Here is a 19,011-nt window from a genome sequence, read left to right on the forward strand (position 1 = left end):
CTCTGATATATCCCTTACATTTATTTCCTTGTTAATGCAGTATTTATATGCTTTGAAAAGTATTCAGCCGAGTGAGTCTTCATTGATAAGTTTTCATTGAGTCAATGCAGCTTTAAAAACAAGTGCAAAAATTATAGAAACTGACTGCTAGCCACATTTTTGTTTAGTATCTCAAATTATTTACCTAGGAAACAACTCTCTAGCATGCCTCTAACACGGGCCTTATTTCATTTAATCTTTAACAAGAGGTCTGAGACTCACAAATCCTTACATCCTGACTTGGTGGTGCATTGCATCACAATCTTTTCTGTCTTAGTTTTTTTTTTTTAAGAGGAGAAAAAGATAAGGATGAAACGGGGGGTGGGATGGGAGAGAAGACACAGAAAAATACTAGAGTTGTGTCCCATATTGCAGGTCTGGGAAGCTGGGTGACTAAGCATGGAAGAAAAGCACAAGTTTCATACATAGTAGTAAGTTTTCCGGGAAAAAATTCAGTTTGCATTGGAAAATTTTCTGATGCCCTTGTGTAACCTAACTTAACATTTTATTTTACTTGTATTTAATAAACAATCTTTAGTAAACAACAATGTAAAATGTTAATCTTTTTGTCCCAATACACGACAAGTATTTGACCTGAAATATTTGAGGGGGGAAAAACACATTTAATGTGATTTAAATGTTACAGTGTGCAATTTTAAAATTGGAATATTTGTAAAAATATAAAGACAATTGCACGAACTTCCCTTATATTGTTTAAATATAAGGGGGGGGGGGGACAAAGGTTCAGAAAACTGTTGACATACTAATAAATGTTAGCATCCCAAAGAACTGTACATGATATTCTGACAACCACTCATCTATAATTCTGAAACTGCCAAACTTGCCTCATAGTGTCTTTGCAATTGGCATCAATTAATTGTTATTAATGAATCTGCAAAATTGACTTTTTTCTGCAGAAAAATAAAGCTCCGCATCACTTAGACATGGTCTTTCATTCGAGCTCCTGGACGCCAAAGTATGTGGTTGTATTGCATAGATGTCAAAACAGAACTGCCCCCTCAAATAGTATTTTAGCTATTTTCGCTGAAGTAAAGGCCTTTACACAGTTACATTACTTTATACAAAAGGACAGCAAGTTCAATACACCAAAATTTTAACCAATAAATATACAGAAATGTAGAAACTTAGGGAAGCATAGCAATGGGATTTGGGAAACATTTTTTTGGCAGTTCCCCTTGTTCAAAAGTTCTCTAAATTCAAAGTTCAACAAACAATTTGGCTCAAGAGGAATTTAAAGAGAAACTGACAAATACTTGAGTGAGATTCACTGTGTTTCCCCATAAAACTACTCTCACCTCAAATCCCCAAACTGGTTTTTGAACTCTAAGAATTTAAAGAGGAATCGGAGAATCTGATGGGACGGCTTTTCTTATTCAAAGTAGTATCAGATTCTTAGCCCAACTACTCCCTAGGGTTTTGAGGCACATAACGTTTTCTTCTCTGATTTATTCTTGTTACTATCAACCCTAATGTTTATTAAACTCTAGTACTTACTCTGTTTAAAACATGTGCATCCTGCCTTTCCACTCATGTGAGTCTCCCAGGAAGCTTACAGTAATTAAAACATGAATTAGCTTTGCCTCTCACTAAAAGCTTCTCTAAACCGGACTCTCAGCTCTCACCTCCTACACCCCAAATATCCTCCCCCTGAAATGGCTGCCAGGAAAATGTGGTAGATGACAGTTGTAGGAGTGCTGGGCTTGTTCTTGTCCTCCATCAGGCTGCAGATCTAAGCACTGTGTCTTCCCCCCAGATGCTCCAAGTGGAAAAGGGGGGGGGGGAGAAGAAAGAAACACACAAGGTGGTAACAGTCACTCCACCCAGGTACTTGGGCTGTTACTGGATCTTTAAGTCACAGCTGGCCCAATGTAAACAGCACCCACTGGAAACAGACAGAAGGATAGGTGCTGGACACTAACATACAAACGGCACTGTGTCACCTAGTGGACGATGACAGTATTTAGCCGATAAAGGAAGAACAGAACAGGGTGGTGGTGGAGAACTGAAGCAAAGAAAGTGGGCCTATGGTGGCCCAAGGAAGGCTTTGCGGAAGAATACACAATAATCCTGTGACACTGCATTCCAATTTGCTGGTGTTAACATTCAAAGCCCTTAACGGCTTGGGGCCAGGTTACCTGAAGGATCACCTCCTCCCATATGTGCCTGCCCGGACCTTAAGATCATCGTCAGCGGCCCTTCTCCGTGAGCCCCTGCCAAAGGAAGTGAAGTGGGTGGCTAGTAGGAGGAGGGCTTTTTCTGCTGTGGCACCCCGGCTCTGGAATGAGCTCCCTAGTGAGGTTTGCCTGGCATCTACATTGTATTCCTTTCGGCGCCAGGTGAAGACCTTTTTATTTTCCCAGGCATTTTAGCATTTTAGCTTTCTAAATTTTTATCTTTGCTGTTTAAATCTGTATTTTAAACTCCTGCACTGCTGCTAGGTTTTATTGCGGTTGTATTGTTATATTGTGGTTTTAACGTTCTATATATTTTAAATTGTTTTATTGTGTGTTGTTTGGTTTTAATTTTTGTGAACCGCCCAGAGAGCTTCGGCTATTGGGCGGTATAGAAATGAAATGAATAAATAAATAAATAATTTTAAATATCAGTAACTGAACCTAAAATAGAGCACTAACCATTTGAGGAGAGCAACTGAACATAGATTTATAGATCAAGAGCCTCAATATATATTTGTTAAATTTATTCACTTCCTTCCCATGCACCTAGGCAGTTCATATAAAAACAGTAAAATAATTTCAGTAACCAGAAAGCCATAATACATCAGCTGAAAATGTAACAAAACAACCAGAAGAGAATTTCAACAGCAGGATACAACATATATACACTCGGTGAGCCCCCTCAAAGGCCCTGTTGAACCGATATCTATATCAAATGTTTAAAAAGCTGGGAACCTGTTGTTTACATGAGCATTTCTGAGATGGCAAAGTCAGGACAAAATGGCATGGTTCAGACCTAAAAGGCCGCTCCAACAAATCACAGTTTGTTGGCACATGAATAAGAAATTGGTTTATGTACACCCTTCTCTTCTCCCTCATTTATATGCCCAGTTGCGAAGGAGACTTCCTGGTTTCTGACCAGTTCCCCATGACATCTGAATCAGGAAAATGTAGTTTAAGAACATATGAACATAAGAAGAGCCATGCTGGATCAGACCAAGGGTCCATCTAGTCCAGCATTCTGTTCACACAGTGGCCAACCAGCTGTCGACCAGGGACCCAAAAGCAGGACATGAACGCAACAGCACCCTTCCATCCATGTTCCCCAGCAACTGATGTACGTAGGCATACTGCTTAGTTTAAGGTTTATGAGCTCTCTACAAATCAGAGCATCATCCTAGTTTGCAACTTGGTTTGATGGCAGTGCTTAAATCATAGTTTCCCAGGTCAGATACCCAGGGAAACTGTGGTTTCAAAAAATCAGGAAGTCTTGGCAGCCGGGCATATACGTGGAGTGCTTGACTTCATTCACACATCAATAAACTGATACGTTGGAGTAGCCTGTTACATCTGCATTGGGTCAACAACTTTCCCCTCATTTCTTCCACATGATAGTCTTGTGAGCACCCTCATGTGTTGCAAAAATGGCAATGGGAACTGTAACAAATCCAACCTCCCGCACCCCATTCTGGAAAGGCCTCTGGACAAAGGCTGAACAAATGGCCAGACTGTGATAAAACCCAAAATTTACATCTCTAGATATTCATTTAATTTTGTTTATTACATTTCTATACCACCCAATAGCCAAAGCTCTCTGGGTAGTTTACAAAGATATTCCTGGCTGACTCAGCATTATGCTAAGAGGTACTGCAGAAATCCCCTTCATGGATCACTGCCTTGTTGTGGCGAAGGGGCTTGCGTAACTCAGTGAAGCCATAAGCTATGCCGTGCAGGGCCACCCAAGACGGACAGGTCATGGCAGAGAGTTCTGACAAAATGTGGTCCACTGGAGAAGGAAATGGCAACCCATTCCAGTATTCTTGCCAAGAAAACCCCATGGAACGTATCACAAGGCTAAAAGATATGACGCCGGAAGATGAGCCCCTCAGGTTGGAAGGTGTCCAATATACTACTGGGGAAGAGCAGAGGCAATTTCCAAGTAGCGCCAGAAAGAGTGAAGCGGCTGGGCCAAAGCCGAAAGGACACTCAGCTGTGGATGTGTCTGGTGGTGAAAAGAAAATCCGATGCTGTAAAGAACAATATTGTTTAGGAACCTGGAATGTACGATCAATGAATCAAGGTAAGCTGGAGGTGGTCAAACATGAGATGGCAAGATTGAACATCGACATCTTGGGAATCAGCAAACTAAAATGGACAAGCATGGGCGAATTTAATTCAGGTGACCATCATATCTACTACTGTGGGCAAGAATCCCTTAGAAGAAATGGAGTAGCACTCATAGTCAACAAAAGGGTGGGAAAAGCAGTACTGGGATACAATCTCAAAAACGATCGAATGATCTCAGTACGAATCCAAGGCAAACCATTCAACATCACAGTAATTCAAGTCTATGCCCCAACCACTGAGGCCGAAGAAGCTGAGGTTGATCGGTTCTATGAAGACCTACAACACCTTCTAGAACTAACACCAAAAAAAAGATGTCCTCTTCATCATAGGAGATTGGAATGCTAAAGTAGGAAGTCAAGAAATCACCGGGATAACAGGCAAGCATGGCCTTGGTGTACAAAATGAAGCAGGACAAAGGCTAATAGAGTTTTGTCAAGAGAACACGCTGATCATAGCAAACACTCTTTTCCAATAGCACAAGAGGCGACTCTACACATGGACATCAGCAGATGGTCAATATCGAAATCAGGTTGATTATGTCCTTTGCAGCCAAAGATGGAGAAGCTCTATACAGTCAGTAAAAACAAGACCTGGAGCTGACTGTGGCTCAGATCATGAGCTTCTTGTTGCAAAATTTCAGCTTAAATTGAAGAACGTAAGGAAAACCACTAAACCATTCAGGTATGACCTAAATCATATCCCTTATGACTATACACTGGAGGTGAGGAATAGATTTAAGGGATTAGGCCTGATAGACTGCCTGAGGAACTATGGACAGAGGTCCGTAACATTGTTCAGGAGGCAGCAACTCAATCCATCCCAAAGAAAAAGAAATGCAAGAAAGCAAAGTGGCTGTCTGATGAGGCTTTACAAGTAGCTGAGGAAAGAAGGGAAGTGAAAAGCAAGGGAGAAAGGGGAAGATATATCCAACTGAATGCAGAGTTCCAGAGAATAGCAAGGAGAGACAAGAAGGCCTTCTTAAATGAACAATGCAAAGAAATCGAAGAAAACAACAGAATGGGAAAGACTAGAGATCTCTTCAAGAAAATCGGAGATCTCAAGGGAACATTTTGTGTTCAAACTACCAAACAGTTGCGCTCATTTCACATGCCAGCAAGGTTATGCTCAAAATCCTACAAGTTAGGCTTCAGCAGTATGCAAACCGAAAACTACCGGAAGTACAAGCGGGGTTTCGAAGAGGCAGAGGAACTAGAGATCAAATCGCCAACTTTCGCTGGATTTATTTATTTATTTATTCATTCATTCATTTCATTTCTATACCGCCCAATAGCCGAAGCTCTCTGGGCGGTTCACAAAAACTAAAACCAAACAACACACAATAAAACAATTTAAAATATATAGAACATTAAAACCACAATATAACAATACAACCACAATAAAACCTAGCAGCAGTACAGGAGTTTAAAATACAAATTTAAAACAGCAAAGATAAAAATTTAGAAAGCTAAAATGCCTGGGAAAATAAAAAGGTCTTCACCTGGCGCCGAAAAGAGTACAATGTAGGCGCCAGGCGAACCTCACTAGGGAGCTCATTCCAGAGCCGGGGTGCCACAACAGAAAAAGCCCTCCTCCTAGTAGCCACCCGCCTCACTTCCTTTGGCAGGGGCTCACGGAGAAGGGCCGCTGATGATGATCTTAAGGTCCAGGCAGGCACATATGAGAGGAGGCGATCCTTCAGGTAACCTGGCCCCAAGCCGTTAAGGGCTTTGAATGTTAACACCAGCACTTTGAATCGGGCCCGGAAATGGACTGGCAGCCAGTGCAGCTGGAAAAGTACTGGCGTAATATGAGCTCGCAGGCCAGTCCCTGTTAACAATCTTGCTGCCCTATTTTGGACCAGCTGAAGTTTCCGGACCATTTTCAAAGGCAGCCCCACATATAACGCATTGCAGTAATCCAGATGAGAAGTTATCAGAGCATGGATAACTGTAGCTAGGCTATCTCTGTCCAGATAAGGGCGTAGTTGGTATACCAGCCTAAGCTGATAAAAAGTGCTCCGTGCCACTGAGTTCACCTGTGCCTCAAGTGACAGTTCTGGATCCAAGAGCACCCCCAAACTACGAACCTGATCCTTTAGGGGGAGTGCAACCCCCTCCAGAACAGGTTGAATATCACCTAGCCGGGCAGACGAACCACCCACTAACAGTACCTCCGTCTTGTCTGGATTGAGTTTCAGTTTATTAGCCCTCATCCAGTCCATTACCGTGCCCAGGCACTGGTTCAGAACAGCCACTGCCTCACCTGGTTTTGATGAGAAAGAGAGGTAGAGCTGGGTGTCATCCGCATATTGATGGCACCTCAGCCCACACCTCTGGATAACCTCCCCCAGCGGTTTCATGTAGATGTTAAACAGCATGGGGGATAGAATAGAGCCCTGTGGAACCCCATGGCACAATTGCCATGGCACAGAGCAATAATCCCCCAGCACCACCTTCTGGAATCGGCCATCCAAGTAGGAGCGGAACCACTGTAGTGCAGTGCCTCCAACTCCCAACCCAGACAACCTATCCAGAAGGATACCATGGTTGATGGTATCGAAAGCCGCTGAGAGGTCCAGGAGAATCAACAGGGTCGCACTCCCCCTGTCCCTCTCCCGGCAGAGGTCATCCCACAGGGCGACCAAGGCAGTTTCCGTTCCAAAACCAGGCCTGAAGCCCGATTGAAATGGATCTAGATAATCCGTTTCATTCAAGAGTGCCTGGAGCTGTCCTACAACCACCCGCTCAAGCACCTTGCCCAGGAAGGGGATGTTGGCCACTGGCCTATAATTGTTAACATCCTCTGGGTCCAGGTTAGGCTTTTTCAGGAGTGGTCTAATTACTGCCTCTTTTAAAGCGGCAGGCACACTCCCTCTCTCAAGGAGGAATTTACAACCTCCTGGACCCAGCCGGACAACCCCTCCTTGTTTGATTTAATAAGCCATGAAGGGCAAGGGTCAAGCACACAAGTGGTCGATCGGACTTGGCCAAGCACCTTGTCCGCATCCTCAGGCCTCAGTAACTGAAACTCATCCAATAAAACTGGACCAGATGGTGCTCTGAACGCCTCTACCAATGGAACTGCATTAATCGTGGTGTCCAATTCATGACGAATCTGAGTGACTTTATCCTCAAAGTGCCGCGCAAACTCGTCACAGCGTGCTACCGAGGGTTCCACCGTCTCTCTCCCTGGCCCAGAATGTAACAGGCCGCGAACCACTCGGAAAAGCTCCGCCGGGCGACACTGAGAAGATGCAATGCTGGTGGAAAAGAACTGCCTCTTTGCCACCCTCACCGCCACAGAGTAGGCTCGATAGTGGGCTCTTACCTGTGTTCGGTCAGACTCAGCACAAGTTTTCCTCCACCTGCGTTCTAGCCGTCTCCCCTCTTGCTTCATTGCCCTCAGCTCAGGTGTATACCAAGGAGCTGGCCGGGCTCTGCTCAGAGGGAGAGGGCGCTTGGGTGCGATCGTGTCAACCGCCCGAGTCATCTCTGCATTCCACAGAGCGACCTGGGCTTCGACAGGAGCACCAGCCATACCAGCAGGAAAATCCCCCAGAGCCCTCTGGAATCCATCGGAATCCATTAATCTCCGGGGGCGGACCATTTTAATAGGTCCCCCACCCTTGCAGAGGGGAAAGGCCGCCAGAAGTCTAAACCTCAGCAGGAAGTGATCTGACCATGACAAAGGGACAGATGTTAATTCCTCTACTTTCAGATCACCATCCTCCTGCCCAGTCGAGAAAACCAGATCAAGCGTGTGTCCTTTTATATGCGTTGGGCCGATGACATGTTGGGACAGCCCCATGGTCGTCATGGCGGCCATGAAGTCCTGAGCCGCCCCGGATACAGCGGCCTCGGCATGGAAGTTGAGATCCCCCAGGACCATCATCCTGGGGGTCCTCAACACCAAGTCCGAGACCACCTCCGTCAGCTCAGGCAGGGAGTCTGATGGGCAGCGGGGTGGGCGGTACACCAACAGAATCCCTAATCTGTCCCGGGTACCCAACACAAGGTACAGACACTCAAGATCTGCACTCGAATGAGCAGGAAGCCTGGAGAGGGAGATTGAATTCCTATAGACCACGGCAACCCCCCCTCCCCGACCCTCAAGTCGGTGTTGGTGCTGCACTGAGTACCCAGGAGGGCACAGCTGGGAGAGAGTGACCCCTCCCAGTTCCCCCACCCAGGTCTCAGTAATACATGCCAGGTCAGCCCCCTCATCCACAATCAAATCATGGATGAGGGAGGTCTTATTTTGGGCCGACCTGGCATTCAGCAGCAGCAGCACCAGACCCGAGGGCAGACTGGTAAGGCTGCCAGGAACCATCAGGTTGGGGGAAGAACCAGAAGAGGGGACAGCTGTAAGGTGTCTAGCCCCTCTTCTCCTCAGCTGGCCTGTTAATCCCCCAATGCCATACCTCCCCCTGCCCGTGACCACAGTTATGGTAGCACCTCCCCCACCCCCTGAGTTGTCCAATAGTCCTCCCAGGCACATATTAAAATATTAAGATATAAAATATACAACAGTTTAAAAGAATATAAAAGAGATAAAAGAGAACAGCAGCTAAGAAGGAGCAGATAGTCCACGTTTGCCCCTTTCCCCTTGTCTTTAAAGCTGCTGCCCTCTGCTGCTGCTATATGCTGCTGGTGTTGTGGCTGCTGGTGTCTCTGGAGAGGCAGGTGGGTAGATCTTCAGATCCTACGCAACTCCAAGTGCGACGCTAAGTTAGCGTCGCACTTGGCGCGACGCCGAGGCGCTGCCTCTGGCAGCCCCGCCTTAAGTACCTGTGGGTGGGGGCAGAAGCAGGCTCAGGCTCAGGATCCACCTGGTGCAGCTGCTGGCTGGTCCTCCTTCCCCAGGCTCCTTCCTGAGCAGCCTCTGGCAGCCCCGCCTTAAGTACCTGTGGGCGGGGGCAGAAGCAGGCTCAGGCTCAAGATCACCCGGTGCAGCTGCTGGCTGGTCCTCCTTCCCCAGGCTCCTTCCTGAGCAGCCTCTGGCAGCCCCGCCTTAAGTACCTGTGGGCAGGGGCAGAAGCAGGCTCAGGCTCAAGATCACCCGGTGCAGCTGCTGGCTGGTCCTCCTTCCCCAGGCTCCTTCCCCAGGCTCCATGGATTATGGAGAAAGCAAGAGAATTCCAGAAAAACGTCTATTTCTGCTTCATTGACTATGCTAAAGCCTTTGATTGTGTGGAACACAACAAACTCTGGCAAATTCTGAAAGAGAGGGGGTACCAGACCACCTTACCTGTCTCTTCAGGAACCTGTACGAGGGTCAAGAAGCAACAGTAAGAACCAGACATGGAACAACCGATTGGTTCAAAATTGGGAAAGGAGTACAACAAGGCTGCATATTGTCACCCTGCTTATTTAACTTATATGCAGAGTACATCATGAGAAACGCCGGGCTGGATGAATCACAGGTCGGAATCAAGATTGCCAGGAGAATTATCAACAACCTCAGATACGCAGATGATACCACCCTAATGGCAGAAAGCGAAGAGGATCTAAAGAGCCTATTGTTGAGGGTGAAAGAGGAGAGTGCAAAAGCTGGTTTGAAACTCAACATTAAAAAAACGAAGATCATGGCATCTGGCCCCATCACTTCCTGGCATATGGAAGGGGAAGAAATAGAAGCAGTGACAGATTTTATTTTCTTGGGCTCCAAGGTCACCGCAGACGGTGACTGTAGCCATGAAATTAAAAGACGCTTGCTCCTTGGGAGGAAAGCTATGGCAAACCTAGACAGCATAGTAAGAAGCAGAGACATCACCTTGCTGACAAAGGTCCGTCTAATCAAAGCTATGGTTTTCCCAGTAGTAATGCATGGCTGTGAGAGCTGGACTATAAGGAAGGCTGAGCGCCGAAGAATTGATGCTTTCGAACTGTGGTGCTGGAGAAGACTCTTACGAGTCCCCTGGACTGCAAGGAGGTCAAATCAGTCAATCTTAAAGGAAATCAACCCTGAGTGCTCATTGGAAGGACAGATACTGAAGCTGAAGCTCAAATATTTTGGCCACCTAATGCGAAGAGAAAACTCCCTGGAAAAGACCCTGATGCTGGGAAAGACTGAAGGCCAAAGGAGAAGGGGACGGCAGAGGATGAGATGGCTAGATAGCATCACTGATGCAATGAATATGGACTTGAGCACGCTCCAGGAGAGAGCGGAGGACAGGAAGGCCTGGCATGCTATGGCCCATGGGGTCACGAAGAGTCGGACAGGACTGAACGACTGAACAACAACAACAACTGCAGAAATCACCTGGAGGGCACATAATCACGTTCTCCCAGGCTATTGATTGGCCAGTTTTGAATCTCCCTCTATGGGAACTGTTCTGGGATTTTCCTTTGTATCCCACTAGTTGAAAAAGAGTGAAGCCAAGGCCTAGCTAGGGTTGACGTTCAGCTGGGCCTCATCCCTCTGCCCCCAACACCACGAGTAAGCTGCTTTGGTGACTTACTGTTAGAATCCTAATAACTGAGTGCCAGTAAGCTACTTTGATATTGCATTTTATTTTTTAAAGCCAATGACTATTTCTCAACTTCTCTGTTCTTGGTTCTTTAATAAATATATTGGATTGGAAACTGAAATTGATTTGATTGTCTTGTCTAGCCTGAAAGTTGGCCTACCTATGTGCTGGAGTGCTTGGCAAACATGCTAACCAGGTTAAGGAGTTTAAAGGAAGCTCTGAAACAGGGGTCTATCATTCTCCACATATAAATGTCTCAAGTGTCTTCTCATGTGGTCAGACTAAGGGATTTTAAATATATGTATGTATGTATGAGCGGTGGCAGCACTACCTCCGAGGAATATAGACAAAAGGGTGTCTTGCAGCCTGTCCTACTTCGCAGAGTTGGGGTACAGACACACTGGTTTGTCACAAGGATCAAGAAGACATGTGATGTAGGCAGCAGTGTTGAAAAGCAGTAAGTATGTAAGGATGCCCAAAACCCATGTCATACTTGCGTACAAAATTCCTCATAATTTAAGCTTATGAAAGACAAAAAATAAAGACCCAAAAGACCTGTGAAACTAGTTCATGAGCCAAAGGGCGCTTCAGACATATTTTTCTTGAAAGAGCAGCAACCCCACTTCCATTCCCTGCATGGCAAAACTACTTTTGGAACTGAGGAGTTTCAAGAGCAGGTTGTGATGTGGTATGAGGATCAGCTAGTCAAAGAAAAAACAAGTCAACCCCTCTCCCCTCACTGGGCTAGTACAAGACCCTTGGAGGAGGTTAAGCAGTTCTTGCCATACTGGCAAATATGTAAGGAAATACAATCCTTCCCACCCATCATTCCAAATAGTTACTTCCAACTTGCAAAAATAAATACAAAAAGCAATCAAACTTAAGAAGCAATCTCTCTCAAGTTGTTTGCCATTAAAACATATGTTCTGAATTTCAGAAGGCTGTATTTAAAGCTTAACTTATATTTTATACACGAGACAAAAAATAACCTAAAACTATATCTGAGTCATTAAAAAGACTTATCATATTTATCTTAGGTAATCAATCCTCATTTACTCAACAAGCACTGATTTGTACCACCTCATGTTCATATGAGGAACTCGTTCGGACAAGAAATCACCATCTGAAAATCTGAAAAGTTACCATGTATCAGAAAATGAGTACAAATTGCTCCCATTGAAAGTGGGGTACTCAAGTCACCCTGTGTGGATTTTTCCACCTCAAAAATTAACATATTTATCAGCCCTTTGCCTGCCCCGGATTTGGCTTGTGTGTGTTTTTAACAATTCAGCAAAGACACTCAGGATAAAAGGGACTGACTCACTATCCCTGAATCTGTAAACAGAATATACACAAAAGCTCAAGAAATCCAAACTACTGTATCATTTATTATTTTAATATATGCTATCTACATCAGAGGGCATTGACATATTTTAAATAGCCAGTTCCTCACAAGGTATCATATTATTAACAGCAATGTTTACATTCACTATAGGAAAATATACACTGGATATAGTATGGTTAGTTTTTTAACCCAATTCTTTTACAATTAGAAACTATGGGCAGTATCCTGTTCTGCTCCTGCACTAGCAGAACAGACTGCTAGTGCAACAGAAACTAGTGGTTCCTGAAACAACTGGAAACAAGCAGCAACACTCATTTCTGGAACAGGGCAGATCAGCACAGTTCACAGAAGGGAGCGCTGCTGACCTGCCCCGTTTTGCAAACTAGTGTTTCTGCTCATTTCCTTGCTTATTTCAGGAAGTGCTACTTCCTGTCGCACTAGTGGTCCATTCCACTAGTGCAACAGAACTAGCAGAGATGCAGCGGCAGTACAGGATGCTGCCCAATTAGGTTATTGTATGTGACCAGATTTAGACAAATGTGGGGCAAGATTAGCTGAATTTAAGCAGTTTCAAGTTCCATGAATATCAACGTAGGATTTAAGCATATGCTTAAAATCTTCTCCATTAAATCAATGGACTGAAATGGATTTGGCTGGACTGTGGCAGTTCTTTTTTTAAAAAAAAGGATGAAGTTTTGTGGCACCTTAAAGACTAACAAATTTATTCTGGCATAAGCTTCCGTGGACACTGCATCTGATTGAGAGGCAGGATAATTTCTCATCAAGACAGCATTAATGATTAAGAAAACAAAATTCTGATCTCCTTGCTTTTGTTTAATAACTATTTTTGTACACTCAAGATACTAATGTACAAAAGATGTAACTGCATCTGGATGAGCTAACATGCTAAAGCTGCTTCTAAGAACTGGGAATAGCCATTTCAATGTTCTTCCAACTGAATTACAATAGTATTTGCATATCAAGGAAGGAGACTGAATAAGCTCTTTTTCAATACAAATTGCCACGTGAATACAACACAATCCAGTGTTTGAAATATAGAAATATTTTGCATTCTTTTACAAACAACAACACAAAAACCACAGAAGGGAGAGTTAAGATGTATTTATTTTGAGTATTAGTGTGAAATTCTCCATCTTGTCCAGTTACAGGAAGAAAAACTACTTGAACATGCAACATTTTAGGCAGAGGAAAAATGGGTAAAGCCACAAAATGGATCAGGAAAAAGTGTGACACATCTCAAAGTTTGAAAACAAGTCAATTTTCAATTAAAGTCCCCAATTCAGAGATAAATTTTATAACAGTCCATTAGTAAAATTTCAGATGCAGTAAGAATGAGAAGAATTTGACTTCACGTGTTTCTAGGCTAACCATTTTATTGAGAGGTTAGATTTTGCTTTGTAGCAAAGCCTATTTTGACATATGATTAAAGTTAAAATATTAATAAGCCCAACATAAAGCACACATTCTGTCTAATAATCCACATATTTTTGATTTGGCGTACTGTAACCTGGAAATGCCACATGAGGTTCACCAAGGAGAAAATTCATTTAGCAGGTGAACTGTTGATTTGCCACATGTTCAATTTTGTAAATACAAGCTGGAGCTCCCCTCTTGGGACACCCAACTGGCTGCAGAGCTATGGGAAAAAGCAAATAATTCAACCCTACTCAACAGCTTCACTAATGGCCCTGGTTGTGCTTCCTCCATCGATACAAGGGCCCAAACTATGACTCACTTCTATGGCTGAAGCCTCTATTGAAGATTTTCAAGAACATCAACATCCCCACCACCACCACAAGCCAATATTCTTTGCTACTCAACCACCATTACTCTTTGAGTGCAAATTTTCAACCAATACTGCATACATCCTACAGTAGTTTTCCAGCCCAATCTACCCGACATCCAACACATTTCCGAACACAAATGTGAATACACTACTTAGTCAAGATAATCTTGAGTTTGTAATGACATTGTAAGTCTTCCAGCTCAACAAGTTTCTGTATGGCTTAAAATACACAGAGAATGCATCACCAGAATATACACTGGAGCAAAAATACACTGTCACTTCCCCTTTGCAGCACGCTTACCCTTGATGTTATCCAGCTTATTTCTCCTTTGAAAGTAATGGCACACCATCAGTATGGTTAACAGCAGTTGCAAAAGGTGAGTAGTTATTGTTGCTATAACAGCGGTAATAAATACAATCAATGTACTTGCATGACTGGAACAGCTGTACTCAAGTTCATTAACCTGGTCACATGTGGAGATAACATTTTATACTTTTCTTCTATTTCAGTTTAGCATGTCAGTTTTGATAAAGTGTCTACCCTACAGAGTGCTATATGGGCAGCCTTAGTGCTATAACAGCAGCAACATCTGCTTCATCTAGATGAATAGAAATGGTTTAACCAGTATTTAACGGATGAGATCCAAAGGTAGCTTGTAATTAGGAAAACATTTCGGAACAAGTATTTATAGAATGGGTACTTAATTTGGGCCGAACTAAACTATAAACATTTATATGAAAGACCCAGTACTTCAACCTTGGATGGATGTAGCATACTTCACAGTCCATTACTTCCACCACTTCAGTTCTGTAGAAACAGAACTGGAGTATTTGAGTAAGTTCTTTAAGCTATCCTCTTTCACCACTCAAGGACATCCAGTTCTGCATATGTGCAATTTACTCTGATCACTAATGGGAACTTCCATTTGGAAAAGAAGAGTAGGCATTATTCAAGCAGCTCTGTTGTTGAGCAAGTACTGCAACAATTCAAATTGAAATGGAAAAGGAATATATGTGGAGGAAAGGTGTTTAAATATTTTTCAAGTTCCTAGGAACCAAGGTGCCTGGGTTTTTCTAGCCCTGTATATAGGCTTTCCCTGGTAGACTAATGTGGAGAAATACTGCATGGGTTAGAAGGAGTATATACACTACTTAAGTGTCAGAGCTACAAATAAAGATAACCTTAAAATATTTTAATTCTACAGATTTTAGAGATCTATAATGAAAAACAATGCAGTGCTTGCTTTGTAAATAGAAAAATATGACCAATAATTCCTGCTTGACAGCACAAATGCTACATAGCACATATCCTCCAACAACTTTCCCCTAGCTACCCTATTTATGCTAATGATATCTAACATTTTATCCCACCTCTCCCAATGTTTGAAGAAGAAAAAAAACAACCAGCATAAGCTTAAAAACAAACCTAAGAAGTAGCACACCCAGCAGAAAAAACAGCAGCAGGAGGCCAAGAAATAAAACCACCAAATTCTAATATTTCACTCTTTGCTAGCTACCCTTTTCTAACTGCTGTTGCAAGGAAATCCTTGAACACAACTTCTATTACCTTTTCTTCAGCATGCCCCCTGACAAACCTTCAGTTAAGTATTAAACTACAAATCGTGTATATTTAATTTGAAAGCAGGCTGACATTACTCAGAACACCATCACAAAACCCAGAAAGGCTGTCTTCTATCTTTATCAGAGTGTCTGAGAGCCCAGATTAGATCTGATCAAGGATTATGCATTGTAAGAATAAAGAAATACAAGTGAGAATTTTATACTGATGCTCTGTTAACTGTTTGAGACCCCAGATCTCCACTTCCAATTTAGTACAAATGATTTATACATTCTCCTACCTCTAGAATTTGTATCAATTGGGCCATATCTGAAATTATGCCTCTACAGCATGGTATGCTTTTGCAGACTTGGGGCTTGCCTTTTTGAATAATGAATGCCTAAAGTAAATATTTTGGAATTTGGTTTACAGCTGACACTTTAAAACTAATTGCTTACTCATAGAGATTAACGTTTCCAATATCAGTTGGCATTTTTATCTCCTAGGCAATGAGATGAACAATTACATTATTTTCAAAAATACTTACCTGGGTGCATTTGGAATGTGTATTTCATAAGTGTGTGTGTGTGTGTGTGTGTGTGTGTGAGAGAGAGAGAGAGAGAGAGAGAAATATGCATATGTGTCTGTGTCTATCTATATACTTACCTACAGTGCGAGTAAAACAACCTCTCTCTCCCCCTCTCCCTCTCTCACACACAACACACACAACAGATAGACACACACACAGGACCATAACAGCCGTGCTGGATCAGACCAGGGGTCCATCTAGTCCAGCATTCTGTTCACACAGTAGCCAACCAGCTACCCATGGGAAACCCACAAGCAGGACATGAGTGCAACAGCACCCTCCCACATAAGCTTACTGCCTCTGATACTGGAGGTAACATATCGCTATCAGGACTAGTAGCCATTGACAGCCTTATTCTCCATGAATTTGTCCAATCCCCTTTTAAAGCCATCTAAATTGGTGGCCATTGCTACATCTTGTGAAAGTGAATTCCACAGTTTAACTATGCACTGTGTGAAGAAGTACTTCCTTTATCTCCCACCAATCAGCTTCATGGGATGACCCTGGGTTCTAGTATTATGAGAGAGAGAAATGTTTCCTTATCCACTTTTTCCACTTCATGCATAATTTTGTACACCTCTATCATGTCTCCCCTTACTTGCCTCTTTTCTAAGCTAAACAGTCCCAGATGTTTGTTATAACCTTCCCTCGTAGAGGAGCTGCTCCAGTCCCTTGATCATTTCACTTGCCCTTTTCTGCACTTTTTCCAACTCTACAGTATCTTTTTTTAGATGCGGTGACCAGAACTATACACAGTATTCCAAGTGCAGTCGCACCATAGGAAATTGCCGTAAAAGTGAGTCGGACCTTTGGTCCATCTAGCTCAGTATTGTTGATGCTGACTGGCAGTGGCTCTCTAGGGTTTCAGGCAGGAATTTTTCTAGCCCTACCTGGAGATACTGGGGACCGAACCTGCAATCTTCTGCATGCAAAGCAGGTACTCTGCCACTGAGCCATGCACCCCCTCCCCCCACCTCACCTTTAAGAATAAAAATTCCTCCAAGGTGGCTCACGAAAAAGTAAACACAATAAAGTGTCAAAAATAGAACATAACATTAAAACACAGCAGTAAAATGAGTAAGGTCAACATAAAACCACTCCATAAAGGCCTTGCAGAATTAAAAAGCTTAACACGTGCCTAGAGGCTGAGACAGAGGGAGTTTGACAACCCTCCCAGGGAAGAGAATTGCACAACTGAGAAGGCCCTGTCCCTGGTACCTACCAACCCAATACTCACACATGGAGGGGGCGGGAAGTGTTACACCTTCAAGAGCCCATAGATCCAGGCTGCAACCCCTTTACCATAAGGAAAACATGTAGTCTAAATTATAGATTTATAATTTGAGGTATTTATGAAAACTTATTTTCCTGTGTCCATGGACCTACACTCTCCAGATCTTGTGACATTTGCTGGAACCAGTCAGAAACGGCGTTATAGTAGAACAAGCAATATTCTGAACAGCGAATTACTGATCCAGGCCCTTATAAATAACAGACAGAGTATGCTTGTGCAGTTGAACCACAAGTCCCCAAGTTTCTTGTGCACAGGCAGGAGAAAGGGATAGCAGGTGAGAAGGGCAAAGCACCATAATCCCAGGGACAGTGAGAGCTAGTGCTTGTTGGTAAAATTTACAGCCTCAAACTACATGTAAGTAAATGTCTTCTCTATCACTCTCTGCCCCCCCCACTCTCTCTCTCTCTCTCTCTCTCTCACACACACACACACACACACACACCATGTCTGAATATAAATACAAAACTACAGAGATCTGAGAAATTTCCTGGTGAAACCTTCTGAAAAAAAATCTGGAAAAAAAAACTTCAAGTCTTTTTGGGGGGAAATATGAGCTAGCCCCACTTATAAGTATTAAATGAGGTTTACCAAAAACAACTGGGAGTTTTCAGTGAAGTACACATAGCCCTACACATTTATTTTATTTTTTCACACTGCAGGTGGCAGAAGCTAAAAGATGGTTCAGAAAGCTAGCACTCATCAAAAATCTGCAAACATTCTACTACAGGGCAAGAACAGTTAAGCTACCTAGCTATTTTGTCCATCGAGTGTGAACTTGCAAGAGAAATTGACTTTGGAGAGATAATTCACAAGTTTGCAAGGAAAAAGCCCAGGAAAATAAAGCTTTATGGTGAATTGGTCTATTTATAAAATGTTTGCAGCCACATTGGTCCATTAGAATAAAAGAATCTAAACACTGATAGGATAATAATACCTTTATTAGGGCCAATCAAAAAGTTACAAAATATTCAGCAAGCTTTGCAAAATTCTTTCTTCAGGTTGGATGTTATGTTAAACAAAAATAACCAAAAAAGGAGACGGGTTGAGGCATGGTAGAAAAGACCCAGTGTGGGCCATGGTGTAATTTCACAATGGCTGTTCTCACTTATACATGCCATTCTAGGTTTTCCCACTGCTTGAGGATTCTCTGAATTCTATCAAAGTTGGCTACACAGGAGTTCTCTCACACCTAAGAGTTCTGTATTACTCCACTGGAAACTCAACCATTCTCCAGATATACTGTACTGGCTGCAACAATTATGTATTTTACCTGCTCATGAAAATGAAGCATTTGGTAAGTGTGGGAAAGCCAAAATATTTGATGAGATATAGTCCTTGTTTTGGACGGTTTTCACAATGCACAAACCCTGCCTCTCCTCCAATAATTTGCTTCCCTCCTAGCTGTATCTGTATATCTTAAACTGATTGAAGAGTATTATACTATATAATTTGGGAGAGAGAGATGCAAAAACTGATGGTTTTGATGTTATATTCTAAGTTATTATTTGGATAAATAAAATATGAGTTAAACCCCTCCAAAACAGCAAGTTCCCAGATCTAAATAAAGAGTATAGGACACGCAGTTAGT

General features: G+C 43.0%; 1 protein-coding gene across 7 annotated transcripts in view; it reads right to left on the bottom strand.

The window, feature by feature from the left end:
• RNF38 (ring finger protein 38) overlaps nt 1-19,011 on the bottom strand; it is a 117,131-nt gene that overhangs the window by 19,706 nt on the left and 78,414 nt on the right. The gene's annotated exons all lie outside the window — the stretch shown is intronic.

The sequence above is a fragment of the Heloderma suspectum genome, chromosome 2 (genome assembly GCF_057233095.1).
Source record: "Heloderma suspectum isolate Gila_16-S chromosome 2, 16-S_ref, whole genome shotgun sequence".
Taxonomy (NCBI): Eukaryota; Metazoa; Chordata; class Lepidosauria; order Squamata; family Helodermatidae; genus Heloderma; species Heloderma suspectum.